At 43.7% G+C, this 12598-nt stretch overlaps 1 long non-coding RNA gene across 1 annotated transcript; it reads right to left on the bottom strand.

Annotated features, from left to right (window-relative positions):
- Positions 1–3895: 3895 nt before the first annotated feature.
- On the bottom strand, positions 3896–7714 carry LOC114807409. Its single transcript, XR_003755495.2, has 2 exons — positions 7554–7714; positions 3896–4130 (listed from the first exon to the last, which is right to left on the bottom strand). It is a non-coding gene; the product is annotated as an uncharacterized LOC114807409 (long non-coding RNA).
- Positions 7715–12598: the final 4884 nt, after the last annotated feature.

A 12598-nucleotide genomic window follows, 5' to 3' on the forward strand; every position in this document is an offset into this window, starting at 1 on the left:
GGGGAGACTAGCATGGAATTTATTTTTGAAAATGGATCTGGGAAGCAGAATGAAATATAGACTGGATTGGGGAGATAATAATAATAACAATAATAATAATAATAATAATGGCATTTGTTAAGCCCTTACTATTTTCGAAGCTCTGTTCTAAGCTCTGGGGGATCCGCCCTTTCCTCTCCACCCAAACGACTATCTTACTGGTACAGGCTCTCATAATATCCCGACTGTATTATTGTCAGCCTGCTCTCTGATCTCCCTTCCTCCTGTTTCCCCCTGCTCCAGTCTATTCTTCATTCTGCTGCCCGGCTCATCTTCCTGCAGAAACGCTCTGGGCATGTCACTCCCCTTCTCAAACACCTCCACTGGTTGCCTATCAACCTCTGCACGAAACAAAAACTTCTCACTCTAGGCTACAAGGCTCTCCATCATCTTGCCCCCTCCTACCTCTCCTCCCTTCTCTCTTTCTACTGCCCACCCCCCATGCTCCGCTCCTCTGCCGCCCACCTCCTCACTGTCCCCCGTTCTCTCCTATCCCGCCGTCGACCCCTGGGCCACGTCCTCCCGCTGTCCTGGAATGCCCTCCCTCCTCACCTCCACCAAACTAACTCTCTTCCCCTCTTCAAAGCCCTACTGAGAGCTCACCTCCTCCAAGAGGCCTTCCCAGACTGAGCTTCCCCTTTTCCCTCTGCCCCCTCTGCTGCCCCTCCACCCCCCTTCACCTCACCTCAACTAAGCCACCTTTTCCCCACCTTTCCCTCTGCTCCTCCCTCTCTCCCTTCCCGTCCCCTCAGCACTGTGCTCGTCCACTCATTTGTATATATTTTTATTACCGTATTTATTTTGTTAATGAGAGGTACATCCCCTTGATTCTATTTATTGCTACTGTTTTAATGAGATGTGCATCCCCTTGATTCTATTTATTGCTATTGTTTCTCTCTGTCTCCCCCAGTTAGACTGTAAGCCCGTCAGTGGGCAGGGACTGTCTCTAACTGTTGCCAATATGTACATTCCAAGCACTTAGTACAGTGCTCTGCACATAGTAAGCGCTCAATAAACACTATTGAATGAATGAATGAATGAAATACAAGGTGATCAGGTTGTCCCACACAGGATGTTGAGAGGTCAGTGAGGAGGCAGATGAAGTAATCAAGGCAGGATAGGATAAATGCTTGGATCAGCATAGTAGCATTGTGGATGGAGAGGAAAGGGAGGATATTAGTGTTGTTGTGAAGTTAACAGTGATAGAATTTGGTGTAGATTGAATATAATGATAATAATAATGATAATGGTATTTGTTAAGGCTTACTATGTCCTGAGCACTGTTCTAAGCTCTGGGTTAGAATCAAGGTTATCAGAATGACCCATATGGGGCTCACAGTCTTAATCCCCATTTTACAGATGAGGTAACTGAGACACAGAGAAGTTAAGTGACTTGCCCAAAGTCACACAGCTGACAAGTGACAAAGCCGGGGTTAGAACACACATCCTCTGACTCCTAAGCTCGGGCTCTTTCTGCTAAGCTACCTTGCTTTTCAATATGTGCACTGTATGAGAGAGCTGAGTCCAGGACAATGCCAAGGTTATGGGCCTGTGAGATAGGGAAGAAAGTGGCATTGTCTTCAGTGATGGGAAAGACAGGAGGAGGACAGGTTTCTGGTGAGAAGATAAGGAGCAGCGGGGCCTAGTGGAAAGAATGGGCTTGAGAGTCAGAAGACCTGGGTTCTAATCCTAACTCTGTCACGTACCTGCTGTGTAACCTGGGACAGGTCACTTCACTTTCCATGTCTCGGTTTCCTCATCTGTAAAATGGAGATTAAGACTGTGAGCCCCATGTGGGACAAGGACAGCGTTCAGCCTGATGATGTTGAATATACCACAGTACTTAGAACAGTGCCTGACACATAGTAAGCACTTAACAAATACCACAGATATTATTGTTAATTATTAAGGAGTTCCTTTTGGATGTGTTTAGTATGAGGCATTAGCAGGACATCCACATAGAGGTTATTGATTGGTACAGCAGCATGATTGAGAAACAGCATGGCGTAGTGGATAAAGCAAGGGGCTGTGAGTCAGAAGGTGATGGGTTCTAATCCTGGCTCTGCCCCTTGTCTGCTGTGTGACCTTGGGCAAGTCACTTCATTTCCTCTGGACCTCAGTTCCCTCATCTGTAAAATGGGGATTGAGACTGTGAGCCACATGTGAAACAGTGACTGTGTCTAACCTGATTACCTTGTACCTACCCCAGTGCTTAGAACAGTGCTTGGCAAATATGAAGTGCTTAGAAGAGTGCTTGGCACTTAATAAGCGCTTAGAACAGTGCGTGGCACATATTAAGTGCTTAACCAATACCATCATTATTGTTATCATTATTATAGTGTTTGGCACAGGGTAGGTGCTTAATAAATATCACAATTTTCAGTACAACTTGAGGACTAATGGAAGGTATAAATAAACAAATATGCAGTTGCCAAAGGTGACTGATGGGTGACATGACTTGGGTTTGGGGAATTATTTGGGGCAGCTCATTGGCAGAGGTAGGAGTTTAAGATGAATTTGAAGATGGAGAGTGATGTGGTCTACTGAATTGGGGGAGGGGCAGTGCTGGCACTTTCAGCCTGGTGTAAGAGCAAGAGTGAGGAAATAGAGGTGGGAAAATCAATCGATCAATCAATCAGTGGTATTTATTGAGAGGTTATCATGTTCAGAGTACTGTCCTGAGCTCTAGGGAGAGTACAATAAAACAGAAGTAGCAGACTCATTCCCTGCCCATAACAAGCTTACAGTCTAGAGGGGAGACATACATGAATATGAATGAATAAGTATTTATAATGTATAATTTAAAGAGATGTACATAAATGGGGCGGGCTTGTGGGTGGGTCACAGACTGATGTTGCAGATGTTGTAGAAGGGAGAGCGAGCAGGGGAATAGATGGTTTAATTAGGGAAGGTCTCTTGGAGGAGATGTGACCTCAGTAATGCTTTGAAGGTGGAGAGAATGGTGACATGGACTATATGAAGAGGGAAAGGAGTTCTGGGCTAGGGGGAGGATGTGAGAAAGGGGTCCGTGGCAAGATAGATGAGATCAGGGTACAGTGAGTAAGTTGGTGCTGGAGGAGTGGTGTGTAAGTCAAGAGCAAAGTACCTAGAGAGGCTTGGCTGGGGAGAAAATAAGCCTGTGTTCTAGGTGAGTAGCAATGTCCAGGGGCTTGGAAGCAGAAAGCCAGTGTCAAACTGTAGACTGTGAGCTCACTGTGGACAGGGATTGTCTCTCTTTAATGCTGTATTGTACTTTCTCAAGTGCTTAGTACAGTGCTCGGCACACAGTAAATGCTCAATAAATACTATTGAGTGAATGAATGAACTATAGCTAGGTCCTATTCTCTAAGGCCTTCCCTGCTAAAACAAGAATATAGATGTCATTATTCAGTGGTATTGATTGAGACTTACTGTGTGCAGAGCACTGTAGTAACTGCTCGGGAGAGAACAATACAACAGGGATGGTAGCCACCCAAAGAAAAGAAACATCTGAAGAAAATTTACCTGATGAATGAAGTGCCTCAACTGAGGGAGGATAAGATTCTTGTCTCACTTTTCACTTTGGGAATCTGAGCTGGGATCTTGTTCTCCATCGATAATGTATTCAGTAATATCCTACCCAGCAAGGACTAGAGGACAGTGCATTTGTAAGAGCCAAAGAAAGGTCTAGATTTGTAAAAATAAATAAATAAATAAATAAAAGAATAAAAATTCCATAAGAGTGTGTGATAACTCTGTTAGGAAGGATAATATCAGGGAACATTGCTTGATTATCAAGTTCAATGAACCCTAGCAAGTCAGAGACGAAAGATTATTTTTTGAGTTTGAGGGTTATAAAAGAGACATTTCCCAAGTGTGGTGTAAGCAGGAAACTTTATTCTCCTTTAACTCCTGGGTACATGGAGTCTCAGATAGAGATGAAGAGGCTTGACAGCGACACAAGGAATCAGTGACAGAGAGAACAGACCATCTTCAGGTCTGAGCCTTGCTTGTCTCCGCAGATCACTGGAGGATTCTCCTTTTCTGATGTTTCAGCTCGAGTTTAAATCTCCTGTACATGTAATATTCCACTTTTATTTTTCAGTTCACATCTGTGTGTTAAAAAACCAAAATAGCTACCTCATAAATGAATACTCCTAAAGCTGACAGCCCATTAAAAAGTTGGTTGACTACATTTCATCTTCTCATTCAAGACAATCGTATTTATTGAGCGCTTACTATATGCACAACTCTGTACTACAGGACAGTTAAAAAGTAGATTCTGTAACTCCCCCCCCCAAAAAAAAATGAAAGGGCTAATTAATCATGAATTCTAATTTGATTTATCAAGAGATGCCGCCTATTAAATAACAACTGACTTTCTATCTGTGTACTCTGAACACAAGGGCTCAATAAATGATTGATTTATGGATAGATTAATTGGGGTATTAATTTTCATTGAGAGCATCCAGAGCAGTGGAAGAGCTGAGAAGGGTGATGTTCTAGGATTGAAAGAAATAAGATAATCTTATTTTTTTGTGAATAAGAATACATCTGTAAAGTTTTCCACAAGCTCTATATGCATCTCCCTGAAGTGATGCTGCCATTCTCTCCACCAGAGGGATTCCAGAAACAATAAAACATTGATTATATTTTCCATAACTGACAGCTCCTCATGTGCATCCTCCAATATATTCTACTTTGGTTGCTAGAGTGAAAAATACACTATTAAAGGCAATCATTTATCAATTCTTCTGCTGCCAGGGAAGGACTCATTGTCCCAGATTTAGACATTTCTTTCCTTCAACACATCGGTAAAGAGAATTTAACGCTCGCCTTGGAGCAGCAAATTTAAGGCGATTTTAAAAATCGCACTTTAATCTTGTTCTAATTTTCCAATTGCATTTTAATTTTCTCCATTAGGGAACAGAAATTAATTTGGAGTAACTGTAGATTTTTCACCTTCGGGAAAATGCTCAACAACATATGTGCAAACAAGGCTTTCTTTTATTGTTTGCAGATATGCTTGGGGTTGCATTTTCAGGTGTTGGCATATAAAGTTATAAAATTAGGGCCTTTTGTTGAGGTTTTCAGCCTAATTGTGGCTAGGATGGGAGAGGGCAAGTTATCCAGAAGAATAGTAAGGTATTTTATTCCAATTTCCAAAAAGTCCTTGGGTTTCCAAATCCAACTATGTAAAAGAGATGGACAGAAACTGGACACATTTTCACCACCTTCCTTCACTAGCGCTTCGATAAGGAAACTGTGAAAATGTTAAAGAGTCAGTATATGCTATAGATTACCATGTCTGCACAGTTAACTAAATATACTCATACATTTATTCATTCATATATTCAATCATATTTATTGAGTGCTTACTCTTTAAAGAGCACTGTGCCACATGCTTGGGAGATTACAATGCAAAAATAAACGGTCATATTCCCTGCTCACAATGAGTTGACAGTCTAGAGTGGGGGAAACAGACATCAGTACAAATAAATAAAATAAAAATCAATAAAATTACATATATATACCTATGCATCTGTGTATCCTGCAACTTTGAATATTCATTAATTCAGTCATATTTATTGAGCACTTACTGTGTGCAGAGCACTGTACTAAGCTTTGGAAAAAGCTATTCATAATGATGGCCTACATCCTTGTGAAGGTAGATGGAAAGAATGATGTAGATTTGACACACCCATGCATCTTGCTTACAACAATAATAATAATAATAACTTTGGTCTTTGGTACATATTTATGGGCAAGAGAAGCAGCGTCGCTTAGTGGAAAGATCATGGGCTTGGGAGTCAGAGATACAAATCCCAGCTCTGCCACTTGTCTGCAGTGTGACCTTGATAAAGTCACTTAACTTCTCTGTGCTTCAGTTACCTCATCTGTAAAATGGGATGAAGACTGTGATTCCCATGTAAGACAGGGATTGTGTACAACCTACCCCTCCTAACTCACCTTGTACTTTCCTACTACAACTCACCTACACTTTTCACTCCTCTAACACCAACCTTCTCACTGTACCTCAATCCTGTCTAGTTCACTGCTGACCTGTCAGCCACATCCTGCTTCTGGCCTGGAATGCCCTCCCTCTTCATATCAGACTGACAGTGAACTCTCCTCACCTTCAAAGCTTTACTGAAGACAAATCTCCTCCAAGAGGCCTTCCCCAACTAACCCCTCCTTTCCTCTCTCCTCCCACTCTCTTCTGAGCCTTCATTTCTACCCCCTCACCAGCTCCACAGCACTTATGTACATATCTGTAATTGCTCATTTGCATATATTTCTATTACCCTATTTATTTTGCTAATGAGGTGTGCATCCCCTTGATTCTATTTATTATGATTAGGTTGTCTTGTTTTTGTCTGTCCATCTCCCCTGATTAGACTGTGAGCCCATCACTGGGCAGGGATTATCTCTATCTGTTGCCAAATTGTACATTCCAAGTGCTTAGTACAGTGCTCTGCACATAGTAAGCACTCAGTAAATATCTTGAATGAATTAATTAATGAATGTATGGGAAGCAGCGTGACTCCCATACATTGGAGTCAGAGGTCATGGGTTCGAATTCCGGCTCTGCCGCTTGTCAGCTTTGTGACTGTGGGCAAGTCACTTAACTTCTCTGTGCCTCAGTGACCTCATCTGTAAAATGGGGATGAAGATTGTGAGCCTCATGTGAGACAACCTGATTCCCCTGTATCTATCCTAGCACTTAGAACAGTGCTCTGCACATAGTAAGCACTTAACAAATACCAACATTATCATTATTATTATTATAATTGTATTAATGCCTGTCTCCCCATCTAGACTGTAAACTCATTGTGGGCAGGGAATGTATCTGTCATACTGTGCTCTCCCCAGTGCTTAGTACAGTGTTCTGCACACAGTAAATGCTCAATAAATAAGATTGACTGATATTATCTCGTGTCTACTCCAGCACGACTGCGTGCTGATCACTGAACAAAGCACTGTGAAAGAATACACAGGTGGAAATTAGACCCAATCCCAGGCCCTCAGGGTGCTCAAAATCTTAAACTCACTTATGGGTAGGCCCTGGAGTCACTAGTGACTTTGTCTCACTTAAGACCTGCCTCTGTCTTTGATTTTGCCTCAGCGTTTCCCAGCCTCCATGAAGCTTTTTGGTCCATCAGTCAATGATATGTATTGAGCACTTACCTTGTGCAGGACACATTACTAAGCACTTGGGAGAGTACAGTAGCACAATCGACACATTACCTGCCCATAATTAGCTTACAATCTAGAGGGGAAGACAGACATTGGTATAAACAAATAAATTACAGATACACAGCCCCTCTCACAACTTCCGCCAGTTGTCGTGTCCATTTGCTGCCTTGCTTTCCCACAGTGCTCTGCTATTTCACTATTTAGGATGGTGCTCTCCCATGACCCTTTCCTCAATCCTCCAGGGTAAAAATCTATCTCCACTGGGCTCCTTCTCTACCTGGACCCCATGTAAAAGTTCATGGGTATCCTACTATCATCCTATCTCTCCCATTTCCTACCTAGTGGGATTGAGATGTTATGAGCTTCAGTTTGATGCCGATCAGCTGAGTACATTTTAGGACCTCGTTGTGGTCATCTAATCTTGCTGTTTGATGTTGTTCATGGACATTGAGAGGATGCTGAAAAAACTGTTCCAGGAGTTGGATGTGTTTCCTAATAATAAACCTAAAGAAGACAGAGTTGTTAACCTTTTTTACCATCATCCATGGTATTTCATCAACATTAACATCTTTGTTGAGCATGGTATTTGTTGAGCATCTGCTCTGTGCAGAGCACCATATTAAAGTGCGCTTGGGCGTGTACAATACAACAGAGTTGGTGGACACATTTCCTGCCCACAATGAGTTTACAGTCTAGAGGGGGAAACAACCATTCATATAAATAATTTATAACATATAATTTAAAGATATGTAAATAAATGTTGTGGGGCTTAGGATGGGGGGACTATCAAATGCCCAAAGCTCACAAATCCAATGAGGAAAATGAGGCTCAGCAGGCAAATGGTAGAGGTGGGGTTTGTTCTCCTGACTTCCAATCCTGTGTCCAGTCCACTAGGCTGTGCATCTTCATAATACTAGAAAGCAAAGTAGCAAAACAACAAAACCTAAATTTGATCAGAAATAAAATGATTTATTGAATGATCAAAAGCCAGTCAATTAGTGGCAATGTCATTCTATCCCAGGCCCACCCGTCATCCCCATCCTTGCACTGGTCCCTGCCAGTTGAGTCCCACCAAACCCCTCTCCACCCCTTGCTCACCACCTCCACCATAGAATCAGCCAGGTACAGCCTGTGGAAAACCTGCTCCATCATGGGGAAGCTTTCCTTCACCCTTGACCTGTTACTGACCCAGTCACTGCACCTTCTCACCATCATTGACACCAGGGTCTCCCCAGATGACACAGTCTCCCCTACTGCTCTCTCTAAAAGGGGCCTCATCTTCATCCACTTCCCCACACTCAGTGGAAAAAGAGGAACTGTTGGCATCCTTCTCACACCCCAGTGCTGCTTTCACACCATTCCACCTCCCTCATCCCTTTCTTAACCTTCCTTTGAAGCCCAAATAATCTGACTCTACCATTCACCCCAGATTCTAGTCACAGTGATATACCACCCATCAAGCCCCACCTCCAACTTTTTAAACCATTTCTAATCCCTTTATCACATTCCTTCTCTCTTTCTCCATCCCTACGTTGATCCTTGGGGGCTTAAATATCCACATAGATGTTCCTAATGGCTCTTGCGTTGCCTGCTTTCTATCACTCCTCAATCCAATAACCTGCTGCTCTACCCCAACTCACCCACTCACCAACTTGGACACACACACTCGATCTCATCATCTCTAGCTATTGCACAATCACTTCCCTCAACAACCCTGAAATCCCTCTAACGGACCATAAACCCTTCATCTACCTCCTCTTCCACACACCTCAACCCCACAAATCAGTGCTATCCCACCACAGAGACATCTGATCTTTTGATCTCATCCAATGTTTTCAACTCATCATGCCCCATTTTAATCTGTGTACCAAACTACCTTCCCTTGATGACCAAATCTGTGCTCTCAACGCCATCCTCTCAAATGAACTAAACTCACTTGCTCCCACATTCCTTTCATTCATTCATTCATTCAATAGTATTTATTGAGCACTTACTATGTGCAGAGCACTGTACTAAGCTCTTGGAATGTACAAATCAGCAACAGAGACAGTCCCTGCCCTCTGACGGGCTTACAGTCTAATCAGGGGAGACAGACAAGAACGATGGCAATAAATAGAATCAAGGGGAAGAACATCTCATTAAAACAATAGCAAATAAATAGAATCAAGGTGATGTACATCTCATTAACAATAAAAAATAAATAGGGTAATGAAGATATATACGGTTGAGAGGATGAGTACAGTGCTGAGGGGATGGGACGGGAGAGGGGGAGGAGCAGAGGGAAAGGCGGGAGAAGAGGGTTTAGCTGCAGAGAGGTGAAGGGGGGTAGAGGGAGCAGAGGGAAAAGGGGAGCTCAGTCTGGGAAGGCCTCTTGGAGGAGGTGAGCTTTAAGTAGGGTTTTTGAAGAGGGAAGAGAATTAGTTTGTCTGAGGTGAGGAGGGAGGGCATTCCAGGACCGCGGGAGGACGTGGCCCAGGGGTCAATGGTGGGATAGGCAAGAATGGGAGACGGTGAGGAGGTGGGTGGCAGAGGGGTGGAGCGTGCGGGGTGGGCAGTGGAAAGAGAGAAGGGAGGAGAGGTAGGAGGGGGCAAGGTGATGGAGAGCCTTGAAGCTTACAGTGAGAAGTTTTTGTTTTGTGCGGAGGTTGATAGGCAACCACTGGAGGTTTTTAAGAAAAGGAGTGACATGCCCAGAGTGTTTCTGCAGGAAGATGAGCCAGACAGCAGAATTAAGAATAGACTAACCCACAGTCCTAGATCACCTCTACAGTCTACCTATTTTGCTCCTGTGTACAAGTCGCAGAGCACTGCTGGAAGAAATCTAGATATCAGGCCAACATCATCCACCTCAAGTTTATCCCTACATGCTTTAAATTGGCCCTCTCTTCTACCCAACACAAGTATTTTTCCATCCTTATTTACAACCCTGCCCGTTGCCCTCAACAGTTGTTCCAGATGTATGACTCCCTCCTCAAATCCCTGTCCCCACACCCCTGCCCCTCATCCCTTGTCCTTAATGGCCTGGCCACCTATTGAAATCAAACCTGTCAGGAGTGATCTCCCTAAAATCTCCCCTGCTCCTCCCCAGTCCCTCCCTGATCTTTCCCCTCCTTCAACTGTCCCATCTTTCTCAGCACTATCTCAAGAGAACTCCTGCCTTTATTCAAAATCCATCCCCTCTAACAGCACATCCGACCCCATCCCTTATCTTATCAAAACACTTGCTCTCTCCCCTTTTCTCTCTCTAGCCACCATCTTAAACTCGCTCTTCAATGGCTTCTTCCCCACTGCTTTCAAACCTGACCAAGTATCCCTTATCCTATAAAAACCCTTCCTTGACCTTACAGCTGTCTCCAATTATCACCCCTTCTTTGTCCTACCACTCCTTTCCAAACACATTGAGCAAGTTCTCTGCAGCCATTCATTCAAACTTATTCATCGAGTACTTATTGTCTGTGGACCACTGTTCTAAGCACTTGGGAGAGTACAGTACAGCAATAAACAGAAACATTTCCTGCCTACAATGAGGTTACAGTCTAGACCACTGTCTCAAGTCCCTCTTTTCCAATTCTCTCCAATCAGGGTATCCATCCCCTTCACGCCACAGAAATGGACCTCTTAAAGGTCACAAGTGACTGTCTTCTTGCTAAATCCAACAGCTTCTATTCCATCCTAATCCTCCTCGACTTCTCAGCTGCCTTCGACCAACCCCTTCCACTAGAAAAATTATCCAACCTCAGCTTCACTGACACTCTCTCCTCCTGGTTCTCTTTGTATCTCTCTGGCTGTTCATTCTCAGCCTTTTCTGGGGGCTCCTCCTCTGCCTCCCACACCCTAACTGTGGGTGTCCCACAAGGTTCATTTTTGGGTCACTTTCTATTCTGAACCTAAACCCACCCCCTTGGAGAACTCATTCACTCCCATAGCTTCAACTACTGCCTCTATGCAGATGATTCTGAAATCTACATCTCCAGCCCTGATTTTTCTTCCTCTCTGCAGTCTAACATTTCCTCCTGCCTTCAACACATCTCTACTTGGATGTCCTGCCATCACCTTAAACGTAACATGTCAAAACCAGAACTCCTTATCATCCCACTCAAACCCTATCCTTCTCCTGGCTTTCCCTTCACTGCAGATGGCACTACCTTCCCTCCTGCCTCACAAGCCTGTAACCTTGGCATTATCCTTAACTCCTCTCTCATTCAACCTACATATCCAAACTATCCCTAAATCCTGTTGGTTCACCCTCCAGAACATCACTAAAATCTATCCTGTCCTCTCTATCCAAACTGCTACCTCAATAATCCAAGCACTTATCTTATCCAGCCTTGATTACTGAAACAGCCTCCTTGCTGACCTCCAAGCCTCCTGTCTCTCACCACTCCAGTCCATACTTCACTCTGCTGCCTAGATCATTCTTCTACAAAAATGTTCTGTCCATGTTTTCCCACGCCTCAAGAACCTCCAGTGGTTGCCCATCCACTTTCACATTAAATAAAAACTCCTTGCCATTGTCTTTAAAGCACTCAGTCATCTTGCCCCCTCCTACCTCACTTGGCTACTTTCCTACCACAACCTGGCCCTCACACTTTGCTCCTCTAATGCCAACCTGTTCACTGTACTTCATTCTTATCTACCTCATTGCTGACCTCTCACCCATGTCCTGCCTCTAGGTTGGAACACCCTCCTTTCATAACTGAGAGGGGATTACTTTCCCCGCTTTAGAACCTTATTAAAGGCACATGTCCTCCAAGAAGGTTTCCCTGACTAAGTCCTCTTGCCTTTTCTTCCACTCCCTTCTGTGTTGCCCTGCCTTGGTCCCTTTATTCATTCCCCCTCCTAGCCCCACAGCACTTATGTCCTTATCTGTGCTTTATTTATTTATGTTAATGTCTGTTTCCCTCCCTAGACTGCAAGTTCGATGTGGGTAGGGATCATGTCTGATATATTGTACTCTCCCAAGTGCTTAGTACCAACTTGGCATAGTGGAAAGAGCACAGGCTTGGGAGTCAGAGGTTGTGGGTTTTAATCAGCTCTGCCACTGATCAGCTGTGTGACTTTCGGCATATCACTTGACTTTTTTGTGCCTCAGTTACCTCATCTGTAAAATGGGGATTAAGACTGTGAGCCCCATGTGGGACTACCTGCTTACCTTGTATATACCCCAGCGCTTAGAAAAATGCTCAGCACATAGTAAGCACTTAACAAATGCCAACAGTATTATTACAACAACATTCTGCACACACTAATTGCTCAATAAATATGATTAATTTTTTGATTCCTTGATATTGCTTACTATGTGCATCACACTGTACTAAGCACTTGAGAGCTGGCAGATTCCTGCCTTCCAGGAGCTTATGACCTAGTGGGTGTAAGCTCACTG

Source organism: Ornithorhynchus anatinus, chromosome 1 (genome assembly GCF_004115215.2).
Source record: "Ornithorhynchus anatinus isolate Pmale09 chromosome 1, mOrnAna1.pri.v4, whole genome shotgun sequence".
Taxonomy (NCBI): domain Eukaryota; kingdom Metazoa; phylum Chordata; class Mammalia; order Monotremata; family Ornithorhynchidae; genus Ornithorhynchus; species Ornithorhynchus anatinus.